General features: G+C 53.9%; 1 long non-coding RNA gene and 1 pseudogene across 5 annotated transcripts in view; one reads left to right on the top strand and one right to left on the bottom strand.

The window, feature by feature from the left end:
* LOC117095269 overlaps positions 1-7,067 on the bottom strand; it is a 247,749-nt gene extending 240,682 nt beyond the window's left edge. Inside the window, exons 1-3 of one of the 5 annotated variants that reach the window (XR_004441882.1) lie at positions 6,606-7,065; positions 5,999-6,195; positions 1,771-2,055 (exon numbers count right to left, since the gene is read on the bottom strand). This is a non-coding gene — a long non-coding RNA (uncharacterized LOC117095269). Of the gene's footprint in view, positions 1-1,770; positions 2,056-2,678; positions 2,821-3,277; positions 3,542-5,998; positions 6,196-6,605 lie in introns of those variants that run through there. The other 4 variants (XR_004441883.1, XR_004441884.1, XR_004441881.1 and 1 more) reach the window with 4 other exon arrangements.
* A 7,185-nt stretch (positions 7,068-14,252) lies between these two features.
* Positions 14,253-16,561, top strand: LOC117094230 (annotated as a pseudogene).
* The last annotated feature ends 1,335 nt before the right edge of the window (positions 16,562-17,896 follow it).

Genomic DNA, 17,896 nt, shown 5'->3' with positions numbered 1-17,896 from the left:
ACCCCCCATTTCACCCAGGTGTGGTGACATTCTGGGTTCCTAGCCTTCAAGACGGGATTTCTTCACTGTGCCACAGTGGGGGAAACCGAGGCACAGGGCCAGTGAGCAGTAAAGAAAGAAAACCTCTGTGACTAGGAAACGTGTCACTTGCCCAGCACAGCCGCTCCAGGATGCACCCTTTGGGATGTACCGTTGAGCTGTTCCTGGCACGTGGCATGGCACTGGTGTGGAGGTCAGCAGCTTGTGGAGTTGGGGAGGGGGGTTGGCAAGAGCTGGTAATTGTGGACCCACCATGGGGAGGAAGGGGACATGGCCCTTTCCCCACACCTTGGGCACAGCAGCAATTTTCTTCTCTGATGTGTGGGCACCAATGCCTATGTGGGTGTGGGTGCGTCCTCCCCTTTTGTTGATGAAACCTTCCTGCAGCCATTGGGGTGGGTATGGGCACCACACGTGCCTGGCAGCAGGGTGGTGCCTGCGGAGGCTTGGCTACTGTATGTCTCCCTGCCACTTCCCCAGGGGAAGCAGCCCTGTGCCCTAGTGTCCCTCATATCCAGTCCCTCACATTCTTCACTTGGCATCTCTCTGCCTGATTCTCCCAACTCGCCCCTGCCAGGTTTCTCCAAGCCCTGTGGCCCTGGGATGGGATTAAAGAGGCAGCAACTGTGCTGCCTGCCTCTGTCTGAAGTCAGGGATCCCTGGCCGCTGGCTGCATCTGGTGGGCAGGGTAGGTGGGGAGGTCATGGGTCAGCTTTTCCACTCCCTAGCCTCCTGCACTGGCTGTCACCAGTGTAACTGGCCTGGAGGCTGATCTGTGTCCTCCACAGTCCCTTGATGCATTATATTGAAGCCATCCTTGTGTGAATGACTTGACCTGTTGTTACCGCCCAGATGAAACCAGAACCGGAAGACTGTTGCACTTGGACCCAGAGCCTGGGCTGAGGCTGCCGTGACCACCCTGTTCTCTTCCTTCTGGGATCCCCAGGATCTCCCAGGACTGAATGATCCCCATAAAACACAGTGGCCAGGATGGGAGGGCTGGAGGTCAACTCCCCCCGCCCCTGCCACCACACACCAAGAGGCCCCCATGGAGGTTGGCCCTGAGCTGTGGGTCCCTGTGGGATGCAGGTTCCCACGGATACTTCAGGGGTGAGCATGGGTCCTCCTGCTGACGGGAGCCTGGTGGACACTGGGTGTGTGGGGCCTGTGTAGGTGGGTTGGACAGCACTGGGCCTAGCCAGGAGCCAGGACTGGTGTGGCCTAAGTGGGTAGCAATATGTTGCCAAAGAACAAAACTACAGTGCAACCAGCCCAGCTGGTAGGGAGAAGGAGGCCTGCCTAGCAGGACCATCCACCCCTGTCCTGGCCCCAAGCCCAGACTGCCTGCCTGTACTGGACATTGCCTGGTCCAGGAGGCCTGGGCATGTTGGTCAGGGGGTGTGTCCCTGGGTTCCAGACTTTGGTGGACCCTTGGGAACTGAGCATCCTCTGGCAGGAGGAGGGCCCGCGGTCCACTGTTTGCATGTGCCCCTGGGGGTGTGCCCCACCCCAGCTTCTCAGCCCGCACGGCAACATGGCCAGGGCTCCTCACCTGCTCTGTGGCTCCAGCTCTGAACAGCTCACTGGTGACTCTGACAGCTTCCTCCCCAAAACATGGGTCCTCGTCTGTGGAATGGGGTGTCCCAGGCCCCCTGCAGGCAGAACCCACCCCCGCTCCTCTGCTGGGCTCTCCTGGGCTTTCTTACCTACTGGCTTGTGACAGCCGTTGGCCAAACTTGGTGTGCTGTGTTTATCTTGGGCTCTTTCTTAGTGTGTGTTTTCTGTAACTACTGCCGTGTAGATCTTCTATATGAGTTTTAGGTAGAGAATCTTGCCCAGCCAGAGGTCCCCCATCCCAGAGAGCCTCGACTTTGGCGCCCCCGGGCTGGTCCTGCCTGTGCTCCGCTTGGTGTGAGTGTTGAGTGTGATGGATCCACGTAGTTACTTGACCCCGCATCTCCTTCCTCCTTGTTGCTGAGGCCAGTTCTGTTCTCTCTTTCTCCACCTGAACTGCATCTGAAGCCAAGATGAAGGATGAGAATGGCTGCTAAGAGGACCCTCCTGCAGCGAATCTGCTGTGAGGAGGCTGCGCTGGCCCAGCCTGTCATTTCCTTCTCTAAGCTCATTCCAGAGGTCGGCCAGGGGCAGCCTGTCCCTGCCTGCTCTTGTGGCCCGTGAATCAAGAATGGATTTTATATTTCCAAATGGTTGAACAAATCAAAAACTAACACTTCATGACACTGAGAAGCTTCCACGTCCATAAGTAAAGTTTGATGGGGCTGCAGTCATGCCCATCTCTTTACAGGCCACCTGCAGAAGGCTGTTGTGGTGCAGCCATGGCAGAGTTGCGTCCTTGAGACGAAGATCAGTTGACAAAGCTGAAAATACTGATTCTTGGCTCTTTAGGGAAACAGTTTCCAGTCCCTGGCTTAAAGGTTGTGTGGCAGGACCCCAGGATCTTGGTCAGCTTGTTCCTCACTCAGGACCTGCTGTGGCCTTCGCTAGTATGTCTGCAAAGTCTGCCTGCTATGGTACCTCTCATGGGGGCGCTGAGCTCTGTCGTGCTAGATTTCAGGGTGTCTGCCTCATGGTCACCTGTGTCACCAACAGAGACCCTGTGGCCAGATTCAAACTAGCAGGAAGAGTTGGTCTCTGGCAGCAGGGATACCTTTGAGCTGAGCTGCCACCCACCCTGAGGTGGTCCCATGACACCCACTGTCTGGGTCAAGGTTGGGGCAGGGCTGGTGTCCTGAAAGGCCCTGCGATGTGGATCGTAATAGCCTGGGGGGAGAGGGGGTTGCTATGACTCCCCATATCGTGGGGAGTGCCTCACCCCCTGCGATGTGGATCGTAAGAGCCAATTACTCCCCCCTGCAATGTGTGTCCATTATTAGCAGTCTCTTTTGTTCAGGATAGTAGGAACAATTTCACAGGATGCGTGTGCGACAGAAGAACGAATACCAATCTCTGCACCTCCGGATATTAGGAACCATATCACACAATAGGTGTATACCTTTTAGGAGATTTGGGGTCATGTCCTCCTGTGTTTCCCTGAATATTCGGAGACACATCACAGGGCGGCTGTGCACCCACTACTCTCTCGGCAGGAACATCATACTTTACCTACTGGAAATGAGGAGCAGTATCACAGACTGGGTGTCAAGCCACCGTCATATTGGAAGTAATATCACGCTCTCCCCACAAGTTATGAGGAACAATATCACAGGGGGGTGTGTAGCTTCTCCGGTAGTGGGAGTAGTATCATCATCTCTTCCTGTAGATGACAGGAACAATATCACAGGGTGGGTGTATACCACATGTGTTTTTGGAAGCAATGTCATTCTCTCTTCTTCTAGGTTTTATGACTCATATCACAGGCGGGATGTACACCCCTTGTTATATTGGATGGAGTCTCATCCTCTTTCAACTTGTATCTTTAGAACAATATCCCATGGGGCTGTCCATCCCTTCAATATTGGTACTAAGACCATCTTCTCCTTTCCTGGATATAGAAACAATATCACAGGAGGGTGCACACCCCTTGCAATATTGGTAGTAATATCATCTCTCCCCTGTGGTTATTAAGGACAAAATCCCAGCTGAGAGTACTCCCAATATCCCAGAAGGTGCACACACACCTGTGATGTAGTTCCTAATATCCAGCGGGAAAGTGGCTGATTTTACTTTCGATATCGCAGTGGGTGTGCACCGCCCCCAACCCCGGGGTATCGTTCCTAATATCCAGGCGGGAAGAAGATGCCATGGCTGACAGTATCGAAGGGGGTGGACAGCTCTTCAGTGATATGGTTCCTGATATCCAGGGGGTGAATGGATGATATTACTCCCAATAAAGTAGGAACCGTACAGCCACCCTGGGATTTTGTGGCACACACGAGCAGGGGCGTGAGAAGGCCCCGAGTCACCGCAGCTGCTCATCCAATGCCCCCCGGCCCAGCCGAACACTGGACGCTGTGCTGGGTGCATGGCTGAGCCTAACATCCTTGCTCCCAGTCTGAGGGACCTGGGACTGAACACGGACCACAAAGGTGGCCCGTGCTGTGGCAGAGGGAAGCCCAGAAGCCTGTGCGGGGCCCAGGAGGCCCCTGACTCAGCCGGGGGTGGGACGCAAAGGGTTTCCTGAAGGGGTGGGGGCATCCTAACTAAACAGGAAGCAGCCAGCCAAAGCATATGTCTCTGCGTGTGCCTGTGCCTGTGCGTGTCTGTGTGCCTGTGTGTGTGCGCGCGCCTGTGTTTGTGTGCCTGACTGTGCGTATGCCTGTGTGCGCGTGTGCCTGTGTGTGTGTGTGTGTGCGCGCCTGTATGTGCGTGTGCCTGTGTCTGTGTGCATTTGCTTGTGCATTTCCATGTGCCTGTACTGTGTGCAGCAGCTAGTGAGTGGCAGGCTGAGCCAGGACACACCTAATCCACCCTAGTTCAGGGCTCACTCTCACGTATCGACTAAAGGGGACCCCAGTTTAGAGGCAATCGGCAAGGATGCCCATTTACTCCTGCCTCTCCGCCAGCCTTCCAGGCCCCATCCAGCCCAACTTTCTCTCCCACTCCTCTGGGCCCCGGGTCCAGAGCCTCCTATACAAGGAGGAGGGTGTGGCCTTGGAAAGACAGCCGCCCTTGGGGAATTCCGAGGGGGCCTCCCTGTGGGAAGCTGGCCTGGGGTGACAGCACCATCAGGATGAGGCCCAGAGGGCTGTGCACGAGAAGGTGGTGAAGGAGGCCTCTGCCCCTCGACCCCAACCATGGACTTTGGCCTCTCAGGTACTACTTAGCCCTTTCCTTCCTCCTGGGCAGGCGGAGTGGGCGGCAGGCTTGACCAAGAGAGATAAAGGGCCACTTCTGGGAGGCCCGTCCCTTGGTCCCAGGCCAGCACCTGAGCGGTGAGCAGCGTCCCTCTGGGCCTGACACCTGGCACCTCCCTGTCTGGCTGGGACTTGGGAGGCCACAGGGACCGCTTCTGATCACCAGGTGTCGCCAGCACTGGGCGGGAGCCTCGTGGGCAGCCCCAGGCCTGTGGTGAGGGATACGGGGCGGGGTCTTAGGGCTGCCCCAGCTCCTCATGTTGTTCTAAGGCCCCCAAGATCTCGGTCCCTGGACTGGAGCGCCCTGGCCCCTCAGCCCATAAGGAGCACTGACACAGTGCCGGTGTGATGCAGAGGAGGGGCGGGTGCCTGCTGGGCAGAGGGTGGAGACACCCCAGGTCTGAGTCTGCCAGTCCCAGCTCTCCACCCCTGCAGGGCTGGGGGCAGAGGGAGCACAGCACCTCCCCTCGAGACAGACCTGACCCAGCAAGGTCTCAGCCTGGCTGGCTGGGGCCCCGCCCCACTGCACCTGCCGTGAGCTGGGGCTCCCTTGTCTGTGAACCCGATGGTAAGACACCGGTCCCACCCCACCCTTCCTGGGTGTTGTGAAGATTCCAGGTGTCTCGGGACTCCAGGAAGGAGTTGCTCAGTGCAGGCTGGCACCCTGGGCAGGCTTCCTAGAGGAGGCACCGTGATTTGGGTTGGATCTTGCAACGTGGATTCAATGTGAGGATGATGCCGTCCTGCAAAATGTCCTTCTCCCGACCCTGTTTTCTTTGTTGAATGTAACTTGACACTTGACTGTCAAGACTCAGTTTGGTGTCACCTCCTCCAGGAAGGTCCCCCTGACTACAATCCCCCTTCTTTACCCAGAGGCCACCATTGCCCGCTCATGTGTCAGCCTCCCTGGTTGAGACTGAGTTCTTGAGGGTGGGGTCTGGCCAGCTCGGTAGCTGGGTTGTATCTGCGAACCTTGCCGGCTCCTCTAGCTGGGTGCAGAGCTCCAGGGAAGCCACTGGGCCATTCCTAAGGAAGGCTGGAACCCAGACCCCTGGGGTCTGTGGAGATCCCACTCCAAGGGGGCCGGGAACACCGAGAGCCCTGCCCCTCCCCACCCACCTTCAGCCCTGTCCCTCCCCATCCACCTTCAGGTCGTAGAAGATGATGTCACCGAGCACCAGGTACACCTTCACGTAGTAGAGGGTCTCCTCGTCGAACTCCAGCGGCGAGTTGCAGAGCTACAGGGCCTTGAGGTAGAAGTGCTCCGCCAGCTTGCCGTGGCCCAGCCGGTGGTGCAGGGCGGCCAGCCGGTAGTAGGCCACGCGCTCGTTCAGCCGGTTCCCTGGGGTGGAGGCCAAAGGGGCAGGTGTGAGGACGTGGCTCCCTGGGGCAGTCACGCACAGGCCCCTCAGGAGCAGGTATGCAGACCCCGGGCAGCACCTGGCTTGCCTCCAGGCACCTGCGGTCACCTGGGCAGCTCTGGCCAGTCCCTTCCGGGTTCCCAGACTCACTTTCCCATCTGTAAAGCAGAACTAATAAGGCCTGCCCCTGTCTACTGTGAGGCTTTGGCAAAGTCGGGCTTGGATGGCCCAGCTCTGTGCCTACACATAGCCACCTGCCTTTGCTCACTGGTTTTAACCAGCGGAGCACAAAAGCCATGCAGTCCAGGTGCTCCCGGGCACCCCGGCTCCATGCAACCCACAGACATGACATGCGACTCCTCCTGGGTGTGTCACGATCAGAGCCCCTTACCTTGGGGAGTCACTGCGTGCCTGAGCTCCAGGTCCCCCCACAGTTGCGCAAACCCAGCTAGGCTGTCTCTGATGTCCTCCCCTTTGCAGGGCGAGTGCCGTGGAGCCTGCATTCGATGCATTCCCACACAGCTGCACACCTACTCTGTACTGGGCCCCAGGGCACAAGGCGCTGGGTCATGCGGCCCGCCCAGGGTTCCCTGTCTCTGGAGGACAGATGACCTGGCACAGCACCAGGGGATGCCCGGCCTTAAGGGGCAGGCTGCTGGAAGGGGAACTGGGATTTCATCAGCCAGAGAGTTGTGTGGTTGATGAAGGTGGAAAGGGCACAAGACAAAGGGAATGTGCCACTCAGCCTGGCACCTCCAGGGACCGAGATGCCTGACATGTCTGGAAGGCAGAGGGCACTCTGGGTGGCCCTTGTGATCAGCAGCGGGAAGAGACAGAGGAAGCAGAGCTCAGCCAGGCAGGGAGCTCTGCGCTACGTGAGAGACCTTGGGCTGTGCTCCACGGCCAGACAGGGAAGCCAGCTGGGCAGATCTGCCTGCCTGGACAGGAGAGGGGAAAATCCAGCAGCTGTTTCAGCTCCTGCCCTGCAGACATGGAGGCTCGGCTCTGGCAAAGTGTGGGTCCTGGCAGGGCGGGGGCTCAGGGGACTTACCCAGAGTGATGCTGAGTGCTAGGGCCATGTGGGCAAATTCCAAACCCTCCTGGGGCTCCTCCAGCATTGCCAGCAGTGCCACCGGCTTGTTGCACAGCTGCAGCTCACCTTGCCGTTGCCCGTAGTCACTGCCAGGGGCAGGACCCGGTCCTACCACACAGGCAGGTGGGGTCAGGCTTCCCGCAGCACCCACCTTGCCCAGCGCCCTCCTCAGAGCTCAAACATGTGCTTGGAGCTTCCCACGCCCCAGTTACCCCTGCACCTCCACACAGCTCTGTGCTCTGGGATAACGCACAGTTCAGACACCCAAGTTGGGGGCTGAAGAGTCATCTGAGGCCCATCCAGCTACACCTGGCAGCCTCAGACCAGCCTCTCCCACCGGGGCACCGGGGGTCTGACTGGGGGGAGCCAGCACTCCTCTCTGCTCTAAAAACACATTTATCTGTGCCCAGAGCTGAGCCACACCGTGAACTCAGAGGAAGGGAGAAGCCGTCCCCGTTTCGGGGTGCATGCATATCTGGGCCCTGGCCCTGGGCCTCCCTATGACATGCTGTGTATCCTTTGACATGTCCCTGTGCCTCTCTGGGCCTCAGTGTCCTCATCTGGAAGATGGGGACAGGACTTCCCACTCATGGTTGCTTGAGATCATCAGGTGAAAAAGGGTAGAGCCACTGTCATGTCCAGACACGAGCGTTTCTCCCAGGCAGGGGCACTGTCAATATCATTCCCGGTGAGACCACTGGGAAACTAAGCATGTGCATGGGTGGCCCTGCCTCCAGGTGGGCGGCCTCTGCCCTGCCACACCTGTGCCTCAGCGCTCCTCGTGCCCCCATGAGGCCCAACCACTCACCTGGTAGAAGAACACGGCTTTCTCCCGCTCCCAGGCCCCATTGAAGAAGATGTCTCCAGCTGCCTCAAACAGCTCCACCCCAGGTTGGGGTCGCCTGTGTACAGGACCACATTCTGTGCCACCTGAAAGGAGGCAGAAGTTCCCTCAAGACCCACACCTGGGAGGTGGCCACGCCCACCTTCACCAGCCTCCTTCCTCTCACACACTGCAGGTACACCTGAGCATTTTTCAGACCTATGCATTAGGGCTGCCCCACCACTGGCATGAGGACAATGAACTGATGCACCTGAGTGCCAGGAGGTGACTCAGCAGCTGCAGCCCAGGAGCCCGACACCTGTGAATCCTACCACCAGGGCTAGCCCTAGCCCACCCACCCCCGCACTCAAACAGTCTCCGTGGTCCCCAGATTGCTGGGAGCCCGTCCCCTGGTTCCTTTCTGCGTTGCCACATCCCTGTCGCAGCTCAGGGCCACACATCAACAGTGTTTGTGGGTGGGCCTGGTCCCCTCTTGGCCATGAGCTCTTGATCCTTCTCCTCAGCTCAAGGAGGTATACAGCAGGTGCTCAATAATGAAAGCTTCACCAGGCTCGTGGGCTTCACAATTTGTTCCAGATCACACTGTGTTTGGGAAAGCCTCTGAAAACAGCCACTATGATAGATTCATTTTGTAAGGAGATGTGCCACGTGTCGCCTGGAGCAAGTTCTCCTGTGTGTTAACTGAGTGGTCTCATTCTTTGAGCAGGTGCTGTATAACAGCAGGTGCTAGGCACTGTGAGGGGCCACACCTCTGCCCTCAGGGAGAAGATGCTGGCCACTGGGGGAGAATGTGAGGGAACCAGTTGGAGGGAGGGAAAAGGCACACAACAGGTGCTCAGCAGTGGCTTAGGAATGAGTAGATGGATGGATGAATGGATGAGCAGATGTATAGATACATGGATGGATGGATGGGTGTGTGTGTGGATAGATGAATGCTTGGATGGATGGATGGATGGATGGACAGATGAATGGATGGACGGATGGGTGGATGGATGGGTGGGTGGGTGGTTGGAATGATGTGTGTATGTCTGCATGTATATATGGGTGAGTAGATAATGTATGGATGGGTGGAGGGTAGATGATGTATGTACATATGGATGGATAGATGGTGGATAGATGAATGTATGGATAAACAATGGACACGCAGATGAATGGAGGGATGGATTAATAGATAGATTGGTGGGTGGATGGATGAATGATGCATGGATGGACGAATAGGTGAGTGGATGGATGGGTGAAAGGATGGATGATGGAAGGATGGATGGATGTTGGATAGATGGATGAATAGATGGGTGGATGTATGATGGATGGATGGAAGGATGAACAGGTGAATGGATGGATGATGGAAGGATGGATGGATGATGGATGGATAGAGGAATGGATAAATGGATGGATGGATGAATGGAAGGATGATCAGGTGAATGGATGGATGATGGAAGGATGAATGGATGGATCGATGGAAGAACAGGTGAATGGATGGATAGACGGGTGAATGGATGGATGATAAAAGGATGTATGAATGATGGATGGATGAATGGACAGACGGATGGATGGATGGAATGGAATGGATGGATGATGGAATGATGGATGGATGGATGAATGGATAAATGGATAGATGGATGAATGGTGGATGGATGGAAGGATGAACAGGAGGTGAGTGGATGGATGATGGATGATGGAAGGATGGATGGATGATGGATGGATGGATATATGGATGAATGGATAAATGGATGGAAGGATGAATGATGGATGGAAGGAAGGAAGGATGACCAGGTGAATGGATGGATGATGGATGGATGGGTGATGGACGGATGGATGAATGGATAAATGGATGGATGGATGATGCATGGATGGATAAGTGGATGGATGGATGGATGGATGGAAGGATGAACTGATGAATGGATGGATGATGGAAGGATGGATGGATGGATGAATGGATGAATGATGGACAGATGGAAGGATGAACAGGACGTGAGTGGATAGATGACGGAAGGATGGATGGATGATAAATGGATGTATATATGGATGACTGGATAAATAGATGAATGGATGAATGATGGATGGATGGAAGGATGAACAGGTGAATGGATAGATGATGGAAGAATGGATGAATGGATGGACAGACGAACAGGTGGATGGATGGTGGCTGAATGGATGGATTAAAAGAATGGATGAATGATGAATGGACGAATGGATGGATGGATGGATGATGAATGGAAAGATGAACAGGTGAATGGATGGATGATAGAAGGATGGATGGATGATGGATGAATGGAAGGATGATCAGGCAAGTGGACGAATGATGGAAGGATGGATGGATGATGGATGGATGGAAGAATGAACAGTTGAATGGATGGATGATGGAAGGATGGATGGAAGGATGGATGAACCCGTGAATGGATGGATGGACGGGTGAATGGATGGATGATAAAAGGATGGATGAGGAATGAATGCATGGATGGATGAGCAGGTGAATGGATGGATCATGGATGGATGGAAGATGGGTGGATGGATAGAAAGATGAACAGCTGAATGGATGGTTAATGGAAAGATGGATGGAAGGATGGATGGAAGGATGGATGGATGGATGGACAAACAGGTGAATGGATGAAGAGATGAGCAGATGAAGAATGGATGGATGACGTTTGCATAGAAGGATAAACAGTTGGATAGATGATGGAAAGATAGATGGAAGGATGGATGGATGGACGAACTGGTGAATGGATGGACGAGCAGGTGAATGGATGGATGGACAGGTGAATGGATGGATGATAAGAGGATGGATGGATGATGGATGGATGGACGGAGGGATGGATGATGATGGATGTATGGATGGATGGATGGATGAACAAGTAAACAGATAGATGATGGAAGGATGAAAGGATGGGTGGATGGACAGGTGAATGGATGGATAGATGGGTGAATAGATGGATAAGAGCTCACTGCAGCCTGATCAGAGCTCACTGCAGCCTCAACTCCTGGGTTCAAGTTATCCTCCTGCCTCAGCCTCCTGGAGTAGCTGGGACCACAGGCAGGTGTCACCATGACCAGTTAATGTTTTTAGATTTGTAGAGACAGGGTCTTGTGCTATGTTACCCAGGCTGGTGTGGAACTCCTAGGCTAAAGTCATCATCTCATTTATATGGGGCCAGACAGTGGCACATGCCTGCAATCACAGCACTTTGGGAGGATGAAGCAGGAGAATCACTTGAACCCAGGAATTCCAGACCAGCCTGAGCAACAGAGGGAGGTCCTGTCTCTGCAAAAAAATTTAAACGTTAGCTGGGCATGGTGTTGTATACCTGTGGTCCCAGCTACTTGGGAGGCTGAAGTGGGAGGATCTCTCGAGCCTAAGAGGCTGAGGCTGCAGTGAGCCATGATCGCACCACTCACTCCACCTGTCTCCAAAAAAAAAAAAAAAAAAAGAAAAAGAAAAATGTTAGAGCATCATCCATATTAAAGACAGGTATTGTCTTTTTGAAAATTTAATTACAGTTATATAATGGACATGTAAAATGTCCAGTTTGAAAGTTTGCAAAATATATAACTCTAAGTATTCTTACCTTAAAATTCTGATTCCTACCTAAGATATTGCATACTGTTTACATAAGTATCACAATGCCTGGACAACAACTAAAAATGTGTACGAGGGAGAAAATTGAGCATGTATGCCTATTAATTAAGGTATATTTCTCCCTTATTGCATAAAAAAGTCATCACGGCAAACCCCTGTGATTGTATCTAAAGCAAGCCTACAGTTTTACCTCTCCGTATTATAAAATGCAAGGCTAAAATTCAAATACTAAATATTTCCTGAAGCCAAGGGTAGTTTACTTAAATAAATGCTTAGGGTCTTCATCGAAAATATGAAAAAGTTAGCTACTTCATAGCCATTCCAATCTAAGTTCAGCTTTTTCTTTTTTAATTGACACATAATTGTGTACTGTACATATGTATGGAGTACACATAGCGATGTTATAATACATGTAATGTATGTGATCAGCGTAATTAGCATATCCGCCATCTCAAACATTTATCATTTCTTTGCGTTGGTAACGTTCAATACCCTTCCTCCAATTATCTGGAACTTTATATATATATATATATATATATTTTTTTTTTTTTTTTTTGAGACAAAGCCTTGCTCTGTTGCCCAGGCTGGAGTGCAATGGTGTGATCTCAGCTTACTGCAACATCTGCTTCCCAGGTTCAAGCTATTCTCCTGCCTCGGCCTCCCTGGTAGCTGGGGTTATAGGCACCCACCACTATGCCAGGCTAATTTTTGTATTTTTAGTAGAGACGGGGTTTAACCACGTTGGCCAGGCTGGTCTCAAACTCCTGACCTCAGGTGATCCACCCACCTCAGCCTCCCAAAGTGCTAAGATTACAGGCATGAGCCACCGGGCCCAGCCTGAAACTATATATTCTTGTTAACTATAGTCATCCTATGTTATAGAACACTAGAACTTATTCCTATCCAGCTATAATTTTGTATCCTTTCACACATTTCTCCCTGTCTCTCTCTTCCCTCACCCTTCTCACCCTCTAGGAGCCTCTGTCTACTTTCAAATTCCATGAGATCCACTCTTTTTTGCCCTCCACATAAGAGAACATGTGCTGTGTAACTTTCTGTCCCTGGCTTATTTCATAATATCTTCCAGTTCCATCCACGTTGCTGAGAATAACAGGACTTCATCCTGTGTTATGGCTGAATAGTACTCCACTGTGTATCAAGACCACATTTTCTCTATCCATCATCTTGGACACCAAGGCTGGTTCCATGTCTTGGCTATGGTGAACAGTGCTGCAGGAAACACAGAGGTGCAGATGCCCCTCCGACACTGATTTCCTTTTCTTTGGGTATCTACACTGTAGTGGGACTGCTGGATCACACTGTAATTTCATTTGCAGTTTTCTGAGGAACCTCCATACTGTTTGCCATGGTGGGTGCCCTAGCTTACTCTTACTCTTTTTCTTTTTTCTCTTTGAGACAGAGTCTCACTGTTGCCCAGGCTGGAGTACAGTGGTGCAATCTCGGCTTGCTTACTGTAGCATCCACCTCCTGGGTTCCAGTGGTTCTCATGCCTTGGCCTCCCGAGTAGCTGGGATTACAGGCGCCCGCCTCTGCACTGGGCACATTTTTGTATTTTTTAGTAGAGATGGGGTTTCACCACCTTGGCCAGGCTGGTCTTGAACTCCTAGACTCAAGTGACCCACCCACCTCAGCCGCCGAACAGTGCTGGGATTACAGATGTGATCCACCACTCCCAGCTAATTTTTGTGTTTTTAGTAGAGACGGGGTTTCACCATGTTGGCCAGGCTGGTTTCAAACTCCTGACCTCAGGTGATCTGCCTGCCTCGGCCTCCCAAAGTGCTGGGATGTCAGTGTGCACCCCACGCCCAGCCAGCTGCTCTAGTACACCCCCTACAGTGTGTAAGAGCTCCCTTTTCTCCATATCCTCGCCAGCACTTGTTATTTTTTGTCTTTTTGATAATACTCATCCTAACAGGTGAGATGATACCTCACTGTGGTTTTGATTTGCATTTCTCTGATTATAAGTGATACTGAGCATTTTTTTCACATATTTTTTGGCCATTTCTACGTCTTCTTTCAAGAAATGTCTGTTCAATTGGGTTTGGTGACACAAACCTGTAAGCCCAGCACTCAGAACGCTAAGGCAGGAGGACAGCTTGAGCCTAGACCAGTCTAGGCAGCAAAGCAGAACCCTAGCTCAAAAAAAAAAAAAAAAAAAGGTCTGTGTCTGTTCAGCTTTTTGACCTCCAAAAATGAAGAGCCCATTTTGGAATCAGACAACCTGCCTGATTCAGAGACAATCTGTGTTTGGTTCTACTCTGCTACTTCCTATGTGACTTTGGGAAGTTCCCTTAGCCACTTTGAGCTCAACTTCCCCCAACATTAACCAGGAATAAGTACCACCTGCCTCTGCTGGTTAACGCTGAGGACTCAAAGGAGAACCTTCACAACACCACTTCACAATGCCGCCTGGCGGAAGCCCCTCAATGCGGGGCTGGTAGGATCATCTGAAGCTAAGTACAACTTTCCTTTCCACTGTCCCAGGCTCACTCTGCAGGAAGCCATCATGCGGGGCCAGGAAAGAGCCCCCACCCAGAGTCACGGACTCCCTCGTCTGAGGGTCCGCGCAGTCCCCTCGGTGAGTCTGGCGAAGCAGCCTCACTGCGAGGGAGGGCGGGGAGGGCGTTGGAGTCTCCACGCTCGGTGACCCGGACCCCGTTCCATGAGTGGGTCCATGTAGGGCCCACTCTGCCGCACGCGGGGACCAGCCAGGCCGCGGAGGACCGGGCAGAAGCCAGCGCCGGGGTCCATGCAGTCCCCTCCGCGGCAGACGCGGGGAGCCGGGGAGCAGTGCGGACCGGCCAGCACCCGCAGGGCGCCCGGGACCCCCGCGCTGGCCCACGCGGTATCGCAGCAGATGCGAAGCCCCCGGTGAAACCCGAGGCGGAGACAAAGCCCAGGCGCACGGACCCGGGATCCCGACCCCGGACCCTGCATAGCCCAGCTCGGAGCCACCACGCCCGGCGCAGAGACCCCCGCCCGGTCCGGAGACCCCGTCGCCCGTCGCCCAGTCTCACCTCGGGCCGCCGCCTCCCAGCCCTAGCTCCTCGCCGCGGTGCCTGGGCCGACTAGAGCGCAGCTGAGCAGCCGACAGAGACGCGGCAGCCTCAACAAGGGAGCCCCTGGGCGGGGCCGCCGCCGCCGCCGCCTCTTCAGCCCGTGTTCCCCGCTCAGGATCCGGCTCGGATCAAGGAGCTGCAGCTGGCGCTTGGCTGAGGCCGGGAAACACACCACGCAGGTGTAGAGGGCCCCGCCCGCCGCCCGCCGCCCCGCCCCCAGCGGAGCCGGGCGCCCAGCCAATGGGAGCGAGCTGTGCAGAGAAGGGGGGGGCCTTAGGTACCGGAGATTGGGTCGGGCGGCGCTGGGACTGGGCATGCGGGGTCCCGCGAGAGGACCGGAGCCAAGAGCTGGCCGGATCCCGGCCTCCTACAAGACCCAGCTCAACGTCCACCTGGAGTCTGCTCTACAGGATAGGCTCATCTCAAGCCCAGAACTCAGGCTTTTAGGCCAGAGAGGGAGAGACAGGCTTGCTTTCCAAAAAGGGAAACTGAGGTCCAAGGAATAGGATTGCCTGCTGCCCGAAGTCACGTAGTCTCATTCACTCGTTCACCTTGTCATTCAGCAAACATTTGGAAGCACGTATGGTGGGCGGTAGGAGTGAAGTAGTGCCGGGCGCGGTGGCGGCGCCTGTAATCCCAGCACTTTGTGGGGCCAAGGCAGGTGGATCACTTGAGGCCAGGAGTTCGAAACCAGCCTGGGCAACAAGATGAAACCCCATCTCTGCTAAAAATACAAAAACTTAGCCGATCGTGGTCGCGCGTACCTGTGGTCCCAGCTACTGGGAAGGCTGAGGCAGGAGAATCGTTTGAACCCGGGAGGAGGAGGTTACAGTGAGCTGAGATGGTGCCATTGCATGCGCTCCAGCCTGGGTGACAGAGTGAGACTCTGTCTCCAAAAATAATAATAATAATAGATGGAAGTAGAAGCGAACTTAGGCCTTCCCTGAAGGAGCTCGGCCAAGGAGTACCTGAAATGTCTCTGCATCTCTTTAAGGTCTGATAAAGGAACCAGGAGTGAGAACTAATCACTTCCCTTTCCTGCCTCAGAGCTTTCATGTGTTTGCTGTTCCTCGCCTGAAATGCCAACTACCAATCGTATTCATTTATTTATAGAAATGAGGTCTAACTATATCGCCCAGGCTGATCTCAAACTCCTGGCCTCAAGCTATCCTCTCGTCTCAGCCTCTCAAAGTGTTGGGATTACAGGCATGAACCACTGTCCCCAGCCCTCATCGTCTTTAAAACCTCTTTCCTCATCTTCTTTGAGCTTCCTGCATCCTGTGACCCCACACCCTTGGTTTTCCTGTACCTCCATAGCTGCTCCTCTGTGGGTCCCGGGGACCCACCCCCTTCTCTGCCCAACTTGTATATGTCTGGGCTCAGGCCAAATGCCCTTCCATTTGCAGTGGGCACTGCCACAGGAAATCTCATGCCCTTCCGGGCTTCACAAACTATCCACATGCTCTGCTGCCTGCCAGAGACATCCATCCCAGTCAGATGCCCAGCCCTCACCTTTCCCAAAGCCCCAGTTGGACACAGGGAAGAATCTCAAATTTTCCGTGGGCCAAAACAGAGTGCTTTATTAGTGCCCTAACTTGCTCATCCATATTCTTGTGATTCTCTGTAACAGCTTCTCTCCATCCACCCAACTGCAGAGGTGAAAATCTCAAATCCTCCTCCAGTCCTTCCTCCCCGAACCTCTCATGCAGCCCTCTGCCTTCCTAGGACGCTGAGCACCCCTCACTCCCAGCGCTAGCTGGGGTGCTGTCTGAGTGGCTGCCACCCACTTGGCATGAAGTGTGACCTCTCGCCCGGTGTGGTGGCTTACGCCTGTAGTCACAGCACTTTGGGAGGCTGAGGCGGGTAGATCACTTGAGCCCAGGAGACTGGGTCCAGCCAGGACAATATGGTGAAACTAAAATACGACAATTAGCCAGGCATGGCAATACATGCCTATCATCCCAGCTACCCTACCCAGGAGGCTGAGGCAGGAAAATTGCTTGAACATGGGAGGCAGAGGTTGCAGTGAGCCAAGGTCACACCACTGAACTCCAGCCTGGGCAACAGAGCGAGACTCTGTCACAAATTAAAAAAAAAAAAAACAGAAGAAGAAGGAGGAAGAGGAGGAGGAGGAGGAGAAGTATTAGTGTGACCTCTCTAAGGCAAGGCAGTGTCTCACTCTGATTCACTTCCATGTGTAAAACAGGAGCTGCACCCTGAAGGCACGCACTCAGGGAGGCTGCTGGGATGGGTGGATGCACAGATAAGGTCTTCATGGTGGCTGGGGCTGACCCCATCCCCATTGCTGTTTCCACATACACCTGCACACTCATCACTTCCACGCTCACACCCACCACTGAAAGCCTGGCCGCTAATCTGATTTGCCTAACAAGGTCCCCAGATGAACAACACATGCTTCCCTACCTCTCCCCTGCTAGGGCCCCACCGTGTTCTGGGATGTACTCAGGGATCAGGAGAACAAAACCTCAAGGAGTGAAAGGACATTCCAGGGTGCAGGCCTCTGCATCCTCCTCCATGCCCTAACCCCTGCCTGACACACCCTCACCCCTGTAACTGGCCAGCTCCTACCAACCCTTAAAGTCTCACCAAGTTCAGTGGTGGCAGCCACACCCTAAAGTGACTGACCCCCCCCAATGACCTATGCCCTTACATAGTCTTCCTGACCTTGGGTACGAATAAAACCGGTGACTGGCTTCTAAACCACAGAGCCTGGCAAAAGCAATGGGATATCACTGTCACAGTTCATCACCTTCGCACACTAGAGAGAAAGGTTCCACCTGCAGGAGCTGCAGGAGGGAGCTGCTGTGCTGAGAAAAGACCTTTGGAGGGGCCCAGTAGGCAAGGAAGCAAAAAGCTGGGCCCTTGCCAAGCGGGTCCGAGGAAATGAATTCTGCCAATGACCTCAGCGGACCTGGAAATGGATTCTGTCCCGGTAGAACCTCAGATGAGGATGCAGCCCAGCTGCTTAGCGTGAGATCCCAAGCAAAGGACCTGCTAAAATGTGCTCAACTCCTAGCTTGCCAAAATTGGCTTAAAGGTGTGTGTTGGTTCAAGCTTCTAAGTATTTAGT

Source organism: Trachypithecus francoisi, unplaced genomic scaffold (assembly GCF_009764315.1).
Source record: "Trachypithecus francoisi isolate TF-2019V2 unplaced genomic scaffold, Tfra_2.0 Lachesis_group13, whole genome shotgun sequence".
NCBI classification, from domain to species: Eukaryota; Metazoa; Chordata; class Mammalia; order Primates; family Cercopithecidae; genus Trachypithecus; species Trachypithecus francoisi.
The sequence above is the reverse complement of the archived record's forward strand: the minus strand, read 5'-3'. Positions and strand labels throughout refer to the sequence as shown.